Source organism: Phacochoerus africanus, chromosome 1 (genome assembly GCF_016906955.1).
Source record: "Phacochoerus africanus isolate WHEZ1 chromosome 1, ROS_Pafr_v1, whole genome shotgun sequence".
NCBI lineage: Eukaryota > Metazoa > Chordata > Mammalia > Artiodactyla > Suidae > Phacochoerus > Phacochoerus africanus.
This window is the reverse complement of record NC_062544.1, coordinates 225,345,844-225,365,016: the sequence shown is the minus strand read 5'-3', so window position 1 is coordinate 225,365,016 and position 19,173 is coordinate 225,345,844. Positions and strand designations below refer to the sequence as shown.

The following is a 19,173-nucleotide window of genomic DNA, read 5'->3' as shown; positions in this document are numbered from 1 at the left end:
GTAGAACAAATCTATATTTCATTTCCTCTCCTTTGAAAGTTACGTGGTAAGGGGATTCTCTGTCTGTCTCCAATGATAATTCCTAATACCAGGAGACTGAGAATCATACAGTGGTTGCTAGTAATGTTTGATGGTGATGAATCTGTGTATGCTAGACAAGTCATTCTCAAACTGGTTCTTTAGATCATCTAGAATATCCCAGGGAAGTATCTCCATGTGTCTGAGGAGTTGCCATCATAATAGTCCCTGAATCGTGATTGCTAAAAAAAATGCCCTCATATTTTCTTCTTCACTTTCCAGAAGGACCTACCAATAGTTGTTTTTGGTTCCCTTCGGGGATGACGTGATGTGCTGCTACAGGGTGGAAAGGGTAAAAAATGTGAAATCATTATTTTTGAGACAGAATATCACTTCAGTTGAGAGTGTATTGTTAACACAGTTTTATAAACCATGTGGACTAAGAAAAATCTTTTCTCTGTGTACCCCACACAGAGAAAATAGCATTCCTTATCACCAACAGACAGAACAACACTGTAGCATGTTGCCCCTTAGGGGTCAACCTTAATACTCAGCCTGAGATGTGGAAGAACAATTCAGAAGCTATAACAGAGCAATTTTCATAACTGCTCAGAAAATTCTTCTTCTTGGGCTTTGTTTTGGGAATGTATGATTGGTGGTCATGCCTACAGTTCTTTCGAAGGGAGGCATAGTTGTTTCTCTCTTCAGATAATCACATCTAGTAAAGAAAACTCCTGTATAACTCAACTGCCATAGGATGCTGAATTAGACCAGATGTAAATGAAGAATATAGAGTTCTTGAAAACTTCCTGAGCTTGAAATGCAGAATAGAGATCAAAACAGTTATAAGCAGCGTTCCATTTCTTTGTGGACCACACAGGGTTATAAAAGTGTTATTATCCCCCTCCTAGGTCCTTTAAGATAGAATTGTATAATTATTAGAGTAATAATTGTATTACTATTAGAGTTTGGCTTACCCATTCATCTTGGGAAACTCTACTAGCTATGAAATTTGGGGAATGTATTTTAAGATAAATGGGAAGTGAATTTGTTATGGCACAGATTAAAGCTGCTGTTATAAATAGAGCTCAAAATACAGAGGTTTAAACAAGACAAAGTTTATTTCTCTCTCATGTAATAGTCCAGAGTGGTAATCTGGCTCTGCCAATGTCAACCTCAGTCTTTTATCTCTGGGTCCAAGAGGGCAATTCCATTTCTCTCCATCTCCCAGGCAGCCAGTGGAAAGGATGAAGGAGCCAGGGGAGTACATGCCTGATTGTTTTAAAAACAAGACCCGGAAGGGACACATATCACTTTTTCTTATATTCCCCATGTCAGAGTTAGTAATATGGACAGATTCACTCGCAGTGAAGGCTAAGAAAGGTATTTAAATAGGTAGCCATATATTCAGGTAAAACTGTTGCTATGGAGAACAGATATTGGGATAACAAGTAAATGTCTACAAGGCCTTATTGCCAAGTCTCTAGGAAATCTGGGTTTGGAGGATGCTAAGAAATAACAAGTGACTCTACTATAGTGCCCTTCAAGGCACCTTCATAGTCTCTAAGAACTACTTTAACCTAATGAATAGTCTAATAGTTTGTGACTGTTCCAGTGTTCAGAGGAGGATCACCTATGTGGTAGTGATAATATATGATACCAGGAGTAACTGTTTCACCTGGTGACTCCCAAGAGAATGATTGCAAAATATGGCTCTAAAACTCCTTTAGAAGGCTTAGCAGGGACATGCATGTTCTCAACAGAGGCTAAGGATGCCTAAGCTTTAACCAGAAAATGATAACAGGGATAGCCAGTAGACTCGGATGCTGAGTAATGAGGAGAATGGAGACTTTGGGAATGTTAATTTGAGAGGCTGATGGACAAACATATGTAGTATGGAAATGAAAAGCTTTGGGGATATGATCTGCACCTTAATAAATCTTCAGTCAAGAACATTAGGACTTCTATGTATTTAGGACTTTTCCAAAAAGCAGCAAACAGACAAACAAACAGAAAAACAATAGAGAAGGTAATAATATCCAAGTCTGTAAGAGCAGAATGAAAAACTATCAGATTGGGCAGAATAAGACTTGGAGACCACAGATTCTTTCTGCTACTTGAGTTGCCATAAAGGGGAAAGGACATGCCAGTCCCTTTAGGGGAAGTTGTAGTTGGGTTTTCTAGAAACTGCTTGTTAGAGGGAATGATTACTTCCCACCCATGACATGTTAATTGGAGTCATAGGAACACTAGACCTTCATTGATTAGAAATTTTGGAACTAAATCTGTATATAAGATAATTGTCGGTGAAGAAGGTGATACTGTAAAGGGGTTGTCAATTACATGATCCTCTAGAAAAGGCCAAATTAAGTGGAGGCACGTTGTTATTAGTTAATGTGACTGCTTCCTTAGGGATCCACTGTTGCTCAGAAGACCATCATAATTTGGTATAACTTAAATAATGTAGGATTTGCCATAATAGTTTTAGTTAAAAACATGCCATGGTGCAAAATTATAGGGATTTAACTAACCTTAGAAAGATTAGGTGTCTATGACTTTGACATGAGGCATGGTCTTCAGAGTGCAGTGGTGGTTGTCAGGGTAGGGGATAATACAGAAAAGAAGTTGAGGGTAAACACAGAAGACACAGTTAATCCATAACATTTTCCTAGTTCAAGTTGTCTTTGAATCGGTGTTCCTCCAAAGATAAAGAAAGGTCTGAGGATGCCTTATTGAGTTCAGATTACTCTAAGAACCTGTGAAAATCCTTGACCTGTTTAGATCTCCCAGGACTCTCTGGAATAATCTTAGCCTGACAGAGGTTTCTGGGTCTCCAGAACTTGGGAGAAGTGAGTTCCGACATTGATATGAAAGTAGATCCTGTCCTATTTCTATTTTGGTCTCATGGCTTTAGCCAAAACAATACCCTAGCAGTCTGCACTCTGTTCAGAAGGTGCAGAGAATAAGTGGTTCCCTATCCAGCTGGAAACTACTTAATATATGCCCACAAGCTTCATTGCTAACACAATAGTAGACTGAATCCACAACTCTTGGAGGAGTTATGATTATTTGCTCAAATGTTGACAATATAGTTTTACTTTTTATAATAATGGAGTCTTTTCAAGATGCTATGTAGGGGAGTTCCTGTTGTGGCACAGCGGAAATGAATCCAACTAGTATCCATGAGGACGCAAGTTTGATCCCTGGACTCACTCAGTGGGTTAAGGATCCAGTGTTGCCATGAGCTGTGGTGTAGTTCACAGGTGCAGCTCAGATCTGGCATTGCTGTGGCTGTGGCATAGGCCAGCGGCTACAGCTCCAATTTGACCCCTAGCCTGGGAACCTCCATATGCTATGGGTCCCCTAAAAACACAAAAAAACAAATAAATGAAAAACCAAAACCAAAATGGTATGCAAGTGACTATGCCTTTATGTTATTAAGAAAGTATTATGATGATATTTGGCCAAGAGACCCAGAGTATCTGCATCCAGGTATTTACTGGTCATTCTCACTCAGGAAGACTATAAGACATAGTTGCACAGAGGAGGCAAATCAAGGAAAAGTAACATATTATCATCTGGAGCTTTAGAGCCAGACTTCAATGCAGAACTCTGTTGCATTTAGCTGGACTCTTAAGTCCTTAAGATTAGATAGATAGGTAGATAGATAGATAGATGGATAGATAGATGGATGGATAGATAGATAGATAGATAGATAGATAGATAGATAGATAGATAGATAGATTTTTTTTTCCTGCAACCTCATGGTTACTAGTCAGATTCATTTCTGCTGAGCCACAGCAGGAACTCCAGCAATATATATATTGAATGGCCTAAAACCAGAGGTTAAAAGGCCTACTTGCTTCATTTTCACCTCTCAGCTAAAACCTGGGTTTGGACGTTAGAGTTCAGACCTCACACACGGCTGAGAAGCAGAAGGGAAAGCAAGGTTGAAAGACCTATGGAAGATGGGTAAAAGTACAAATTTTTGGATCATATTTTAAATCTCCAAATTCCTGGGATTAAATGTCTAGAAAGGAACCCAAAGGCCATTCCTAATTGCTTTTGAAATTTTTAATTGCATCTGAGGCCCAGTGTGTGTCCACCCATTTGACAAGTTTAGATCAGCCCTCCTCCTGTTTGAGGGTGGAAAGGAAAGAGGGTGCTGGGGAGTGTAGACACAGGGATGAATTATCAGTCTGTCCAAGAAGTCTAAGAAGCTCCTTGAGGAGGCCACTAGTTACTTCATTCTTTCCAGAGATATAATATTGTTCTTGTCATAATGCACACTGAAGAAATAGGCCATATTTATTGGATATCCCCAATTGAGAACTCTGCTATGGAAGCATTTATGTTTCTGGCTTTACCTGGACTCATTATAGCATAGATCAGTGGATGAATATTGAGAAGGGGAGAATAGCAAATAGCTGGGACCCCACCAATGGGCACAGTGTGTGGCTCAAATCCTCATAGCAATTTGAATAGCATAATGTAAAATAGAACCTCTAGCTTTCACCATTAGGGTCACTGACCTAACCAGATCAAGCTTTATCCCTTCCTTTGAAGAAATACTGCCTGTGGTGAGTTCTGCACATATGCTTTAAATAGATCATTATTTTCTCACAGGATGTGAGAAATGTTTGTTTACTGATATATTATTGCTAATGTTTAGTTACTTATATATTATTTCCTTCTTTCTTATTTTACAACATTAATTTTGTTTTAAATCACATATCTCCTAAAGCTCACCCTTTTCTTGCCTGGGGACATATTTTCCCATTTGGCACTTCCATTTTGATTGAGGGATTGAACAATAAAAGCTCATCTTTTTATAAAGGACAATTTATTATTTATGCGAGTCAGAGAAATGTGTAGCTTTTTGAAATGTGGGGGAAATGAAGGTAGTGAATATCCAACCCATCTGATTGATAGTTATATTAAAGGTTGTAGTCAGTTAAATAAGTCCCTTTGGATTGATATAAGAGGCTCATGTTTTCAGTAAATATTTGGTATTTATAATTTATTAACTTGTCTTGCTATATTTTTCCAACTGCTGTCCACTACAGGTTCACAATAGGAATCTTGTTGTACAATGTTAATTGTTGAAAATGTGTTTTGAAAAATAATATCTAAAAAACTATATTTTGAAAATTGTGTGCTTCTTAAAACTAAATATTGACATTTAAGGTCCTAGGTTACTGCATTGATCTTTCTCTGGTAGCTCTGAAAAAAATTCCTTCAGGCAAAATTATTTAACATAATTGGTTTCTTAGCATCTGAGAGATAAAGAACAGTGCAGTCTAGTGTTCCACCTTGGAACTGGAATGTCATACAGACCAAGAAAAGCTGTGATTTCCTCTACGACAGGGACTGGTATATTTTTCTAGGTTGAAGCATTATTTATTGTTTTCTTTTCCTTTGATTCTCAATCCATCATTAGTATTAGAAGGTACTTTCTAAAAGAAAGTAAAATTCTCCTCCAAAAACACACTGTGAAGATTAATAATGATAATTCTTTTTAAAAAAATGTCATCAGATTGCTTTTGACTTTTTTTTTTCCAATTGGTTAGAAGTATTTTAGAGGTTGGAAAGCATAAGTGAGTAATATCCTGGTGTAGTGACACTAATTCACTATATGAATCAGTGACAGTGATTCATTTCTTCTTAGTACCTTCTATTGAATAGTATCTAAATATTAAACATAATCCTTTTAATTCACTGTTAACATTTATGCCCTCTTAGAATTACTGAGTCCTCAAACTCACATTGAAGTAACAATAAATTATTTTTACAAACATTAAAACTACTTGGTAACATAATCTTTTGGGGGGAAATAAAATGGGCCTTTGGAAGTATCTTTAAAATGGTTATGTGATGGGGTGCCTTTCATATCACCTAGTCCCATGAAAATACAAGTGCTGAGGACTTCACCATGCACATTGCTAACAATTGCCTTTTGGTATCAGGGTGAAAACCATTTATTTCAGGAGTTTGCAGGTGTCCTGGAGATGTCCATATCAGAAAGTTCAGTTAGAATTTAGTCAGGTATCAGATTGTGGTTAGATATGAGCGCAATTCAAGACATCATGCAGGACCTCACCTGACAGCACAGGGTAGGATATCCAACTTGGACCTCAGCACATGTGTTGTGATCAGTTGAATGGCCACAGATAGTCTGGAGATGTGGACTTGGTTTCCCACATGGATCCCCAGTAAGGGGTATCCCAGGTCTTTCCCCTTAGCTTTAGGTTCCACTTATCTCTTTCATGATCATGCTCCACTTCATTCTTCCTGCCTCTGCCAGTCCATTTACCCATCATTCAGAGGTCCTTGCTCAGGGATCATCTGAGTCTTTCTATTGTCTGTCCTATCTATTCTTATATATAAATCTATATTTTGCTTGATTTTCAGGAGTTTTCTGTTCTTAACAAATCTTACCTTTTTCAAATCCAAATTCATGGGAATCAAAGCTGTTGTCAAAACTATTGTTTTTGAAAAGGGCTTTAAGAAACCATTTGAAAGTTAAAAAAAAAAAATTGAAGAGTGACTAGCTGAACTTTTTGTACTAGTGAAAATATCCAAATTCCTCTTAAGGAAAGGAAAAACTCATGTCCAAGGGAAAGAAAACAGAAAGAATACTTCAGGTTTTTATTTACTGTATTCACTATGCTATAGAGGTACATATTCTTAGTACCTCTAAAGTACAGAGGTACTATATTCAGGCAGGATTAAAGAAAATAGACACTTTGGTAAGAGTATTGAATTACAAAGATAAAGAGGAAATTTTTCAAACTTTTAGACAGTAGAGTTAAAAAAAACAAAGTACACTCAGCCACCCACACATACCCATACACACTCCAAACATGTTAAGATCCTCCAGTTTATTTAAAAAGGAAAATGAGACTAGTGTGAAACTTCTCATCTCCAGCATTGGAAGCTAGAAGGTAATGGAACTATATTTCCAGAATATTAAAAGAAAAGGAATGTGATCCAAATAAAATCATAAAATATTTAAAGGAAATTTAGAAAATTATTGTATGATATTGGGCTTGTAAGAACCTAAGAAAGCAAACTCAGGAACCATAAAGATAAAAAATAGAAACATTAGGCTAATTTAAAATAAAAGTGGGTGTTAATAGACTCCATAAACAATTGCTTTTAAAAATCAGAGGATCGACTGGAAAAATTATTTGAAATCCAAGTTAATATGAAAATTAATACAGTTTGATTCTACATATTGATAGGAAAAAAAGACCTAATAGAAAAAAATTTGACAAAAGATATAAATAATTATGAGATGAGAAAAACTTAAGTGGTTTGTAAACATTTATAAAGATGTTTTATTGTATTAAAACAAAAATAAAGGAAAATAAAAATTAAGGCAACAAAAAGATATTTTTCTATTCATCAGAATAGCAAACACTACAGGGTTAGAGAGCTAGTGCTGGCAAAGATACAGCATAGATTGCTTTGGCATCTGACCGTGTAAAGTTCTATAACCTGCTATGACAAGTAATCTAGAAATTTCTATTAAAAATTTAAAGCACATATCCATGACCCAGTGACTCCCCAAAGACGATTCATCTTAGAGAAGCAAAAGCAGAATGTAGGCCATATGCACAAGGAAGTTTTACTATAGTGTTATTTGTAGTGACAAAATTTCTAGAGATTTGATTGACTAACCACAGAAGAATGGTAGAATAAATAATGTATAGTTTTGGACCATTATGTAACTTTTACCAGGGATGAGTTAAGTCTTTTATTTATTGACCTGGTAGAAAGTCTGTAATATATTACCAAGGAACAGTATTCAAAGAAGGGTAATATCTAGTGTTTGAGATCACATTTTCATAAAATAAAAAAAGTGCAGTCACCGAAGAATATTCTATATATGTATATTTTTGTATGCAGATATATGTGTGGGTATGGGGAAATGTATGGAAAGAAGAATAAACTGGTTAACCTAAGAAAGTGGAACTAGAGGAAGGATAAGGGAAAAGATCAGTTTGTATGACTTTGCTTTTTTATCTTTACCACTTCTTGTATTTATTGTCCATTTACAAATTAAAAGAAAAAATTAATGCATTTTGAAAATACTGTTTATTGGATGTTTATATTGAGAATGTTGAAAAGGGATCTATTACTTTGACTTTCTAATTTATGATTCAATCCAGGAAGGTTCTGTTGAATGCTTGAGACATGAGAAAAAATTCATAATGCACATTTTTTAGGTTTTTACATTACAGTTTATCCTATTGATAATGAAAAGCTATTGTAATCAACCTATAACTGTTAGGGTAGAAACTCCTTAAGGGCAGGGTATTACAGATTTTCCTGTCTTTCTCAGGATTTTGAATAGCAGTTGTGGAAAATAGGCTGAATGAAAATACCTCCCAAATTTGTACCTTTAAAAAAAAAATTATCATGGGAGGTTCCCTTGTGGTGCAGGGGATTAAGGATCCAGTGTTGCTGCATCTATGGTGCAGGCTGCAACTTTGGTGCAGGTTTGATCCCCTGGCCCCGGAACTTCCAAGGTGTGGGTGTGGGGAAGAAAATTACCATGTTCCTTCCATATTTCAAGAAAAGAGTAAAATGGATTTTATTATATTTAGAAAATCAACAGTTGCAGTCTGGATTCAAATATCACTGTTTGAGGCAACCAACTTGAATCAAAGGATGCTTCAAATTCCACTATGCTAAAGATAAATACACTCAAGGCTTTGAGAGTGTCTCTTGAGGGAATTCAGAATCAGGCTGACTCGGCTTTAGTTCACAATTTTAACTATCAAAGGAAATCAAGTAAGACCATCTTAAAACCAAGTGAGGATTGCTGGGCCCCATCTATGAGTTAATTTTCATCACCAGTTTTAAATAAACTTAATTTTAATATTTTAAATGATTTCTGTGAAATGTTGTTTATATTGTCAAGTCTTAAAAGAAGCATTGTGTCTCATATAGCATAGTGATTCATAGTATGGGCCGTATATCTCAACTGCTTGGATGAAAAACCAGGTCTTCCATCTGCCATCTCTGAAACTCTGAGCAAGTAACTTAATCTCTGTGACTTCTGCAAAATGGGGGTAATGAGAGTACCTATATCCCAAGATTGTTAGGAAGATCTTAGAAGAAGAATTTGTGGCACATAGGAATGCTAAGCAATTGATGGCCACCAATATTAATCATATGTTGAATAATTAGGATTAGTACAAATATACCTAGAGATGATGGCTCACAAGTCAGAAACATGTAGAGACCTGGCTACTGAAAATAATCTTTTTTTTTCTTTCACTATCTTCTTTTTTTCCTTTTTTTTATTTATAATGATTTTTATTTTTTTCCATTATAGCTGGTTTACAGTGTTCTGTCAATTTTCTACTGTACAGCAAGGCAACCCACTTACACATACATGCATTCATTCTTTTTTCTCAAATTATCATGCTCCATCATAAGTGAGGGGAGAGAGCAGGATGGATTGAAAATAATCTTTCATAAGTGGTCTCTGCCAATATAAAACTCTTGCATGCACAGCTCAGGTATTCAAATTTTTGAAGTTTTCTTTTTCTTTTTCTTTCTTTTTTTTTTCTGTCTTTAGGGCCACACACATGGCATATGGAGGTTCCCAGGCTAGGGGTCAAATTGGAGCTGTAACTGCTGGCATACTCAGAGCCACAGCAATGCAGGATCCAAGCTGCATTTGCAGCCTACACCACAGCTCATGGTAATGCTGGATCCTTAACCCACTGAGCGAGGTCTGGGATCGAACCCATGTTCTCATGGATACTAGTCGGATTTGTTAACTGCTGAGCCATGACGGGAACTCCAAAGTTTTCTTTTTAAAATTATTATTTCTCATTTTTCTCTTCTCAAACTCAATGGAAGTTCTTTGATGGACTATGTATTAGTTATGTAGCGCTTTGTAGCAAATTATCATGAAATGTAGGATCTTAAAAAAACCATAGATGTATATTATCTCACACAGTTTCTGTGGGTCAGGAACTCTGGAACAGCTTAGTTGGGTGATTCTGTCTTAGCATGTTTACATGTGACTACAAGATCTTGGCTGGGGTTCTATGCATCTGAAGACTTGACTGGGGTTGCGGGAATACATGGCCAAGATCGCTCACTCATGGTAGATAAGTTGAGGCTGGCTGTTGGCTAGAAGCTTCAGTTCCTCACCATGTGACCAATTCACAGGATTGTCTGAGTGTTCTTATGACATGGTTGCTACCTTCCTCCAAGGACAAGTGATGGAAGAGAGCACAAAATGAAAGCCACAACATACTCATCGGAGACTTAATTTTTTTAGATCAGTTTTAGTTTCACAGCAAAATTAAGAAAACACAGAGATTTCTCCATATATCTCCTGCTCTCATACATGCATAGCCTCACCCATATCAACATCCCTCACTAGTATAGTGCATTTGTTACAAGTGAGGAAACTACATTGACTCATCACAATCAACCAAAGTCCACAATTTACATTATGGTCATTCTTGGTGTGCACAGTATTTCTCGTCACTTTACTTTGGAAGTCACAGTCTGTCATTCCTGCAATATCTTATTGGTATTCAGTGTGAGATGGAATTATACAAGAGAATGAATACCAGGAGGCAAGAATCCTTGGGGACCATCTTGGATGTTGACTGCTATATAATATTTTACATGTTTCATATATTCAGTTAGTATATATGTGCATTATCTCTTATAACCAAGGCACCATTATGCCAGGCGCTGTCTTGAGGCACAAAGATGTGTAACTTATGTGTTCTTCTCTTAAAAGCTTAATACTTGCTGGAGAGAATGAAATCCCTACTTGCATAGATTCAGTACAAGTAAGTATTACATATTGAGAAAGTATGGCTATCTGTAATCTCCTTAGGTGGTAAGAGGAAGAGGAGTAATTTTTGGTTGTAGTTTCAGATGAAATGGAATGTAATCTGAGTCTCTGAGGATGAAATAGACTCACTGTGAGTGGAGAAAAGGGAAAGTGTTTCTCATGCAGAGTAAATAACATGAACAGGATCACAGAGTTGTGAAAGCAAGCTGAATTTAGAAGCCAGCAACCAGGACACATTAAAGTTTATGAAGGGAGAAAAAAATAGACAACTTATCCAAGTCCTTAGAATCTATGTTTAAACTTTTTAGAAAATTATTCCTTAAAATAATGAGAGCATTTGGAGGGTTTTTGTTGTTATTACTATTTGTGTGTGCATGTTTTGTTTTGTTTTGTTTTTTAAGATGGCAATATTGTGATTTTAAAAAAAGAGTCTTTTGGAGTTCCTGTTGCGGCAGTAATGAACCCGACTATAGTGTTTGGGTTCCTTGAGAAGGTTGGTTTGATCCCTGGACTCACTCAATGGGTTAAGTATCTGGTGTTGCTGTGAGCTGTGGTGTAGGTCGAAGATGCAGCTCAGATCCTGTGTTGCTGTGGCTGTGGCCAGCAGCTGCAGCTCCAATTTGACACCTAGCATGAGAACTTCCATATACTACACATGGGACCCTAAAAAGAAAAAAAAAAGTATTTTAGGTTACTCTCAAGGAGAAGTTAGAGAGAGAGAGATCAGAGACAGAGGAACTGGGTTAGAAGAAATTAAAATAGTCCTAAAGAGAACAGGTACTACAATAGATGCTGTAGTAGGATTATAAAGTAACAGACAGTAGTAATTTTGAAGGGGTAATTTGCAAAATTTACCAATTAGTTGGATACTTCATTTGAGCGATCTGTCCCAATAACTTGGTTTAAAGAAGAAGATATAGGATGGTGAGTTACAAAGGAGTAGAAGACCCCTTGTATATTCTCTATCCTTTTTTCCACACTGAGGCTGAGTCTTCCTAGGGACTCCTCGCACTAAGGTAAGGAAGTACTCAATGGAGGACATAAAAGCACTAGCACCTCAAGAAACTGAGTTGATTTATTTGGCTTAAAATTCTGTTGAGCTTAATTGATAACCGTGATGGGAAGGTGAGAAAACTATGGGCTGAGAATAATATAGTGTATATTGTGTGTTGGAGAGCATATGGATATAGTTTCAAATTCAGCTCTCCATTTCTAGTAGAACTAACAAACTAATTTTCAGGAACCTCAGTTTCCTAATTTTTAATAGGATTAGTAATAGGGTCTGGTGAAGTTTCAGTGGAATGTTTGACATGTAAAGCTCTTGGTATGGTGGCTGGCAGGTAGTAAGTGCTCTATAATGAACAGTAGATTTATTGAGATGGTGGATGTCATGCTACTGCAATAGGAGATTGATATTGTTCCAGGATCTTTTAGACCAGTCAGCGGAATTGCTGATCTCTTTTGAAACTTCATTAGTCCCTTACTACACATAGTTGGGGGAGATGAGTGTGTTTATATCTCACTCATCAGGTATCAGATGAATATGCCAGTATGAATGTTTCAGTGTGCCAGTACCCTAATATTCATTCTCCTTCACTATGAATTTATGTTCTCAGTCACTGGTTTTAGTCATAGTCTTCCCTTAACTCTAAATTACGAATGAGGGTTGACATTCATCCACTTGTGGGATCCAACTCAATGGGAAGATATATTAAGATAAATTATGTCCTTATAAAACCATATATAAAATCATAAATTTGATTTCTTAATGATTTATCTTTTCTTTCAATTAACTGATATTAATGGAAGGAAAATTAGTATCCTTTGGGATTATCCATCAAATATAGGAATAAGTTTGCCAAGAATCTTTGAGTTGCAAGTGACAATAAATCCAATTCAAACTGGGTTAAGAAGACTGGGAATTTATTGGTTAAGCTATCTGGGAATTCCAAGGGGAAATGGCTCCTGGAAAAAGTCTACCTAAGGCCTTATTTCCAAGGGTAAATGGCTTCAGGGTTCTATCTTTTGGTATTTGGCTTTGCTTATCTCTGAATTGGGTTTTTTCTCAGGCAATCTCTTTCTGGCAATATGACTGCCAGCAGCTTTAGGCCTTTAATCTTATGTTTTTAGAAATTTCAGCAGAGAGAGGGCATCTCTTTTTGTGGCTCTGAAAAATTGTCCCGGGATTAGCTCTGTCTTTGATATTATCATGTGCTCTTCCAGGAGCCAATCACTAGGACTTGAGGAAGGTTATGCTCTGATCACCTGAGCCTGCTTCCCATGCCTCCCCCTGTTATTAGTAATGGAATCAATTTTACCAAATGTCATGGATTGAAAGTGGAAGGAGATTCCATATAAAATTTTGAATTATTTATTCTAGTTCTGTGAAAAATGTCATGTGTAAGATAATATAAAGAAGGGAATGTGTGTGTGTGTGTGTGTGTATGACTGGGTCACTTTGCTGTACAGCAAAAATTGGCACAACATTGTAAATCATCTATGCTTTAATAAAAAATAAAAGTGTTTAAAAGTATTAAAAAAAAGTGAAGTGGGATGTTTCCCAAGGAAAATCAGCATCTTATTACTGAGGGAGGGGGAGAGAAAGAGATATTCTCTAGGCAAAACCTTCCCACAAAAATTTTCTGTAATTCATGAGTTAAGTTTTTAGTCAAGAGCCAGATATAGAAGATACGACCAAGTACAGCAGGTAAAAGAGCCTTAATCACTCTCCTCTCTGTAGGTTTTCTGCTTTTTAGCCTGCTAACTCTGTGATAACACATCCTAGGCAGTCAATCAATACTTGTTGAATTGAGTTGAATCTTATTCAGACTCATGTTTTCTCTTAGGGTTGAATGATTCAGGTTTGCTCCTATGACTCATTCTCTTTAATTTTCAGAACCATTTCTACAGCACAGAAGATCAGGGGTTCTGAAAACAAAACTTACCTTCACTTGGTTTTTTTTTGGTTTTTTTTAATTGACCCTATATTCCTCTCTTCCTGCCCTTCAAATCCTCTCAAAACTTTTTCAAAGAAGGAAAAATGGATGTCTCCAAATGGCCAAAGGTTTTTAAGAGGAAGCCCTGGTGCAAAGTTGGAAAAACTGTACCAGATGTATAAAATTAATAGATGGATGGAAAAACTTCAGCTTCTCTGGATGAGAGAGAAGGCATCTCTTTCCAAGTGCTCTGGAGGGGCAGCTCAAAGCACTTTAATCTTTGATGAATGTGATTGAACTCTTTCCACTACTCAAAGAAAAAACAGAAGCTCACAAGGACTCATCCTGTGCTGGCTCCCTGCCACCATCCACCCTGTTTCTGCATAATTATTAGGCCTTTAACTTTCTCTGCTCCTACTATTTTAAAATTATTTCTTTCAGACAAGAAAATATAATAGATGAGACACATGTGCAAATGGAAACCAGGCATTACAGTAAGATAGCACTAGAATGAGAGCCAAGAATATAGGGTGGAGTGTTACATTAGGGGACTTTGCAGAGCTATAAATTTTCAATGCCTGTTCCATCATCTATCACTGCCTCCACTCCAAAAGTGCCTCCTAGCTACACTGTCCACATGTCATGGGGAACGTACATGGACAAAGATGCTGTGGTGTTAGCAGATCCAGTGATGCCAGGATGAAGGCCAGTGGCTAAAACATGTCTTCTTGGTCAATATACAAGATATTTTCTAGTAATTCAAAATATTATCTCTTTTAATTTGATAGTAAAATACAAGTACACAGGAAAGGATAAAAAGAGCTCAACCACACAAAACTGATAATCACCTTAATGCTTATTCCTAGGAACACCCTCTACTGCCTATAACACATATGGACCTGTTTTGAGAAAAACAAACATACATATGAGTCAACTAACAGAATGATGGCAGATTCAGACTAGAAGACCTGAAGAAAGGTATTCACCAATCACCAGGATCTGTGCCTACCGCAAGTTTAAGGTATTCTTCTGTTCACCCCAGAATGCTTTTTGTGTTTTTTGTTTGTTTGTTTGTTTTTCTTTTTTTCTTTTTAGGCTGAACCTGCAGCCTATGAAAGTTCCTGAGCAAGGGTCAAATCAGAGCTGCAGCTGCCAGCCTACACCACAGCCATAGCAACACCATTTCTGAGCTGCATCAGTGACCTACACTGCAGTTTTTGGTAACGCCAGATCCTTAACTCACTGAGTGAGGCCAAGGACTGAACCTGCAACCTCATATAAGAACCCTCATACTAATTGGGTTCTTAACCTGCTGAGCCACAGTGGGAACTCCTGTGGTATCTTGATTGATGCTGTGATTTCATAGCAATCCATCTACATGCATTCTGAGAGAGCATCCAGAAATCAACTGAACATCAGAATTGGGAGAGTATTTGCTTGTGTGTGCACACACAAGTGTGTAGACCAATGTTGCACATTCCATCTTGGAAGATGTTCCTTTTAGAGGAATATAGGTAGTAGTATATGCTGGAATTTCCATTTCTCATGTATTTCCTGGATTCAGAGAATGGAGACCAACATATGAATGTGACAGATGCTGCTACCTTGGTGGAGGGGAGCCACCCAGGTGAATGACTGCACAGAAATGAGAAATGAGGCTTCTCAGTCATTACTTCAAGCTGTTAACTCCTTGTTTGTATTTATTTGTCTTCAAATTATTTTAAAAAATCAGGAAAATATATTAAAAAGAATTGACCCACTTTGCAACTTATAAAGCATATTTGATATTTGTCTCTTTTGATTCCTGGAATAATCCTATGAGTTAGGGACGGTAGATGTTATTCTACAAGTGAAGAGGGCAAGGCCTAGCTGTGGAATGGGGTGTTAATAAAACTGACAGCACTAATGGCCTGAACATGGTCAGAACACAGATTGGGACTTGAACACATATGCCAGGACTGGAACCCAGCCAAAACCCAGACTGGGACTTAAACCCACATTTTTAGATTAGAATTACTCACCCTGTGTCTGGACTCACTGAGGTTCAGGTTCTTTAGGCCTCTGTACAAAAGGAATTCAGCAAGAGACTAAGCAATAGGCAAGAAGTAGATTTATTGGGATAGGATGCTTGTGAGAGTTGCAAGTGGGCAGGCAAGGAAGCTCGCCCCTGGGATCACAGGTTTATCATCCAAGGGGAGTAGGGATTGGAAAGGCCCGCCTCTTCCTTTATGGGAGTAGTATCTCCTTCTTAGTATTCAATCAGCTGAAGGGTGGTCCTCAAACTCTTGCCCTTGGTCTGAATATGAATGCAGGCCTCATCCCATCCCCCACCCAATGACCTGAGGCAATTCTCACACCTCCACTGGTCAAGCAAGCCTGCCTTATTCTGATGGCTTTCTTGAATTTACAGTGGTCTCCCAACATCCCCCAGGTTTCCCTCTTTGTCTATGATCTCCTTTTGGGACTTCTACAACCACCTTGCCTACACCATCCTTGTCATTAATGTCTTGCTTAGCTTGATAGAAGGGAATGGAAATCAAATGTTCTTACTCAAGCCCAGTTATTCTTCAGTAAAGTTTCAGACAAATAAACCACCTCCAACAAAGACAAAAAAAAAGGGTTAAACCAAGACCCACCAGAAATATTTGGAGCCCCAAATAGAGTGAATGGTGGCAGATGGCTATCTTATATTTTCATTTTGTTTTGTTTTTTTATGGCCACACCTGCAGCATATGGAAGTTCTGGGGCCAGGGATTGAATCTGAGCTGCAGCTGCAGCAACGCTGGATCTTTTAACCCACTGTGCAGGGCCGGGATTGAAACTGGGCCTCCACAGTGACCTGAGCTGCTGCAGTCGGGCAACAGCAGGAACTCCTGGCTATCATACAATTATAGTTTAGTCTGTATGTCAAGGTAAGAAAATGCTGTGGGAAGAATGAACCAGGAAAATGGAGGCAAGGTTGAAATGAGGAAGTTGGAAAAGACAGTGTTGAGGAATAGCTTTTGTTGTCATTAGCAGTGCCACTCTTTATAACTTTTCAAAATCCATATATGACATAATATTTATCGTTGAATTTTTGACATTCTTAAAACATTGTTTGTTGTCTCTCATTTTCTCCTTTGGCTTAAAATAATTATATTTTCTTTACTACCACGGCACCTCTCCATCCACTTCCCTGTTGGTTTTGCTGAAGCACCTGTAATTACCTCTCAGCAATGTCTGCCTAATTTAAAGACTGCAAACCCATGGGGCAAGCACCACGAATAACGATCTGTTAGGTAGTCTACCCTGAGCAGATTTGTGGAATACAAGCCTTGTTTTGCCCCCTTTATGCTGCTTGCTTTTATGCTCCATTCCCTCTGCCCTTATCTCAAAGTTAGGCTATAGCCAAACAGGTGAGTATGGAGCTTTATTTATCAAGGTCACATGAATTTATCTCTCTGCCTTAACTCTTTAGGTCTGATTTCTCTTTCTATACAGCTCTGTAAACTTAGGTCTGAATGTATGCTCTCCTGAAACCAGAAGCGGATAAAACTCATCAGGTCAAACCAGTGCTATTACTGATCTTCAGCCCAAACCTCAGGAAACAAAGCCAGGCACAATATCCTCAGCTTTTATCTTCCTTTTCTTGCCTGCCCTGGAAAGTTGCAGATAGGATGCATCTAAAATTGGAGTTTAGGAGGAATACTTTTCAAAGGGTTTTTACTGGGCAGGAAATGCCATATCTGAAAGCATAGCCCTGTGTTCCTATAGCTGATACAGACATCTGAAATCATTTAAAACCAGCATGAAAGATAACCAGACTTTCAGCTTCTAAATTCACAGGATAGAAGAAAGAGTTAGCAATTATTTGGGTTGTGTACGCTGTAAAGAACCAATTTAAGCATAGATAATTCAGGATTGTTTGGACTTAGTATGTGGGTCAACCAACAGAATAAACGAATTATAATAATTATTTCTTTTACTTTAAACATACAACTGCAGCTATAACTTCTGAAGTGTTGAATGAATACACGAGAACCAAAGTTTTGGTCAGTACAGAGTAAGCCTTACAATTGGCACATCTGTGGTCCCAGCTTCTTTTCCTGGCACAGTGCTAAAATGGCACATTCAACTTTCATCAGCACTGGCATGTTGCTCATTTAGCATTTAGGAAACACAGTGACTAGCAATTATCAGCCGAATAGCTGGGAAGCAAAAATGACCTAGTCATCAGAGTAAATATACATTATGCTGTCATATTATAATATGTAAATATTGGAGAGAAGTAGTAGAACATGGACATTCAAAAGCTTACTCTTGAAGGCTTGTATGAATGCAAGTGCTGTCTTGTCTCTCTGGCATGCTTTTTGGATGACAGCTACCAGACATGCCAATTGGTAAATAGTAGGTCATCCTCATCATTGCTTACTTGTAGGTACCATGACCAGAAAACGTATTGCCCTGATTTTTATAAATCCTAAACTTGGCTCCTAATGACCAGGGTACATATGGAGAGATGATCGCAGCTTGGTGGGAGTTTATACATTATAAACCTTGCACAGCAAGTTGTTTTAGCTGCTTATTCCAATCCAATTGAATAATATTATAGGACCCTTCTTCCTTTAGCTAAGCTTAGAAAATTTTAAAAGCTGCTAACGCCATTTTGCTTTATCATCTTTTTCCAGGCAAGTCAGGTGGGGATAGTATCAGCATTGCAAAATGTTGCCAAACTGAGCACCTGTATTACATGGTGTGATACATAGGGGCACAGAGAATAGGCAGGATCTTTATTTTGGAAGTTTACATGAATATAATGTTCTTGGAAAATTAGCATAGATGATGGGACAAATTCAATAGCAAAGTTCTAGACAGCAACACACATAATTTTCCCAATTTTCTATTAAGGGCTAACAGATTTAGAGAGCATAGATCTAATAATGCCTCCACAGCAAAAGAGAACATTTTGTGGTTTTGGAGCAACCCAATATCATTTTCCCATTGTGTGAAGCTTCTTAATTTTGGGGGGAGTAGAAGGTGGTGGATTCTCTCCCTATGTGGGTGAAATCTTGGTGAGTTGGTGAATTTAGGTGTCTGTCCCATCTCAATGGAATCATATGCTTCCCTAGAGGTTCCCTCTGCTAGATTTTCTTTCTAGGGCAGCCACACAGTAAGAATGTACCCTAACCTTGGCTAATCACATTCTTCTGAGAGACCAATCCCCCCCCCCCACAAAAAAAAAAAAACCTGACTCACTTCCAAAGTGCATCTGCTGAGATTCTGATGAGACCTTCAGGACCTACCTGCACTTGGTCTAAGTTGTGTTCTTTAGCTTTCTGTTTGATCATGTTTATCACCCAGTAGCTTTCCAATAATGTAGTTCTTACTCAAATTAAGTAGACT

At 37.7% G+C, this 19,173-nt stretch overlaps 1 long non-coding RNA gene across 3 annotated transcripts in view; it reads left to right on the top strand.

Annotated features, from left to right (window-relative positions):
- Positions 1 to 19,173, top strand: part of LOC125133553 (uncharacterized) — a 319,775-nt gene that overhangs the window by 67,778 nt on the left and 232,824 nt on the right. For all 3 annotated transcript variants that reach the window (XR_007136465.1, XR_007136464.1, XR_007136466.1), the window contains exon 2: positions 14,658 to 14,812. This is a non-coding gene — a long non-coding RNA (uncharacterized LOC125133553). The remainder of the gene's footprint in view (positions 1 to 14,657; positions 14,813 to 19,173) is intronic.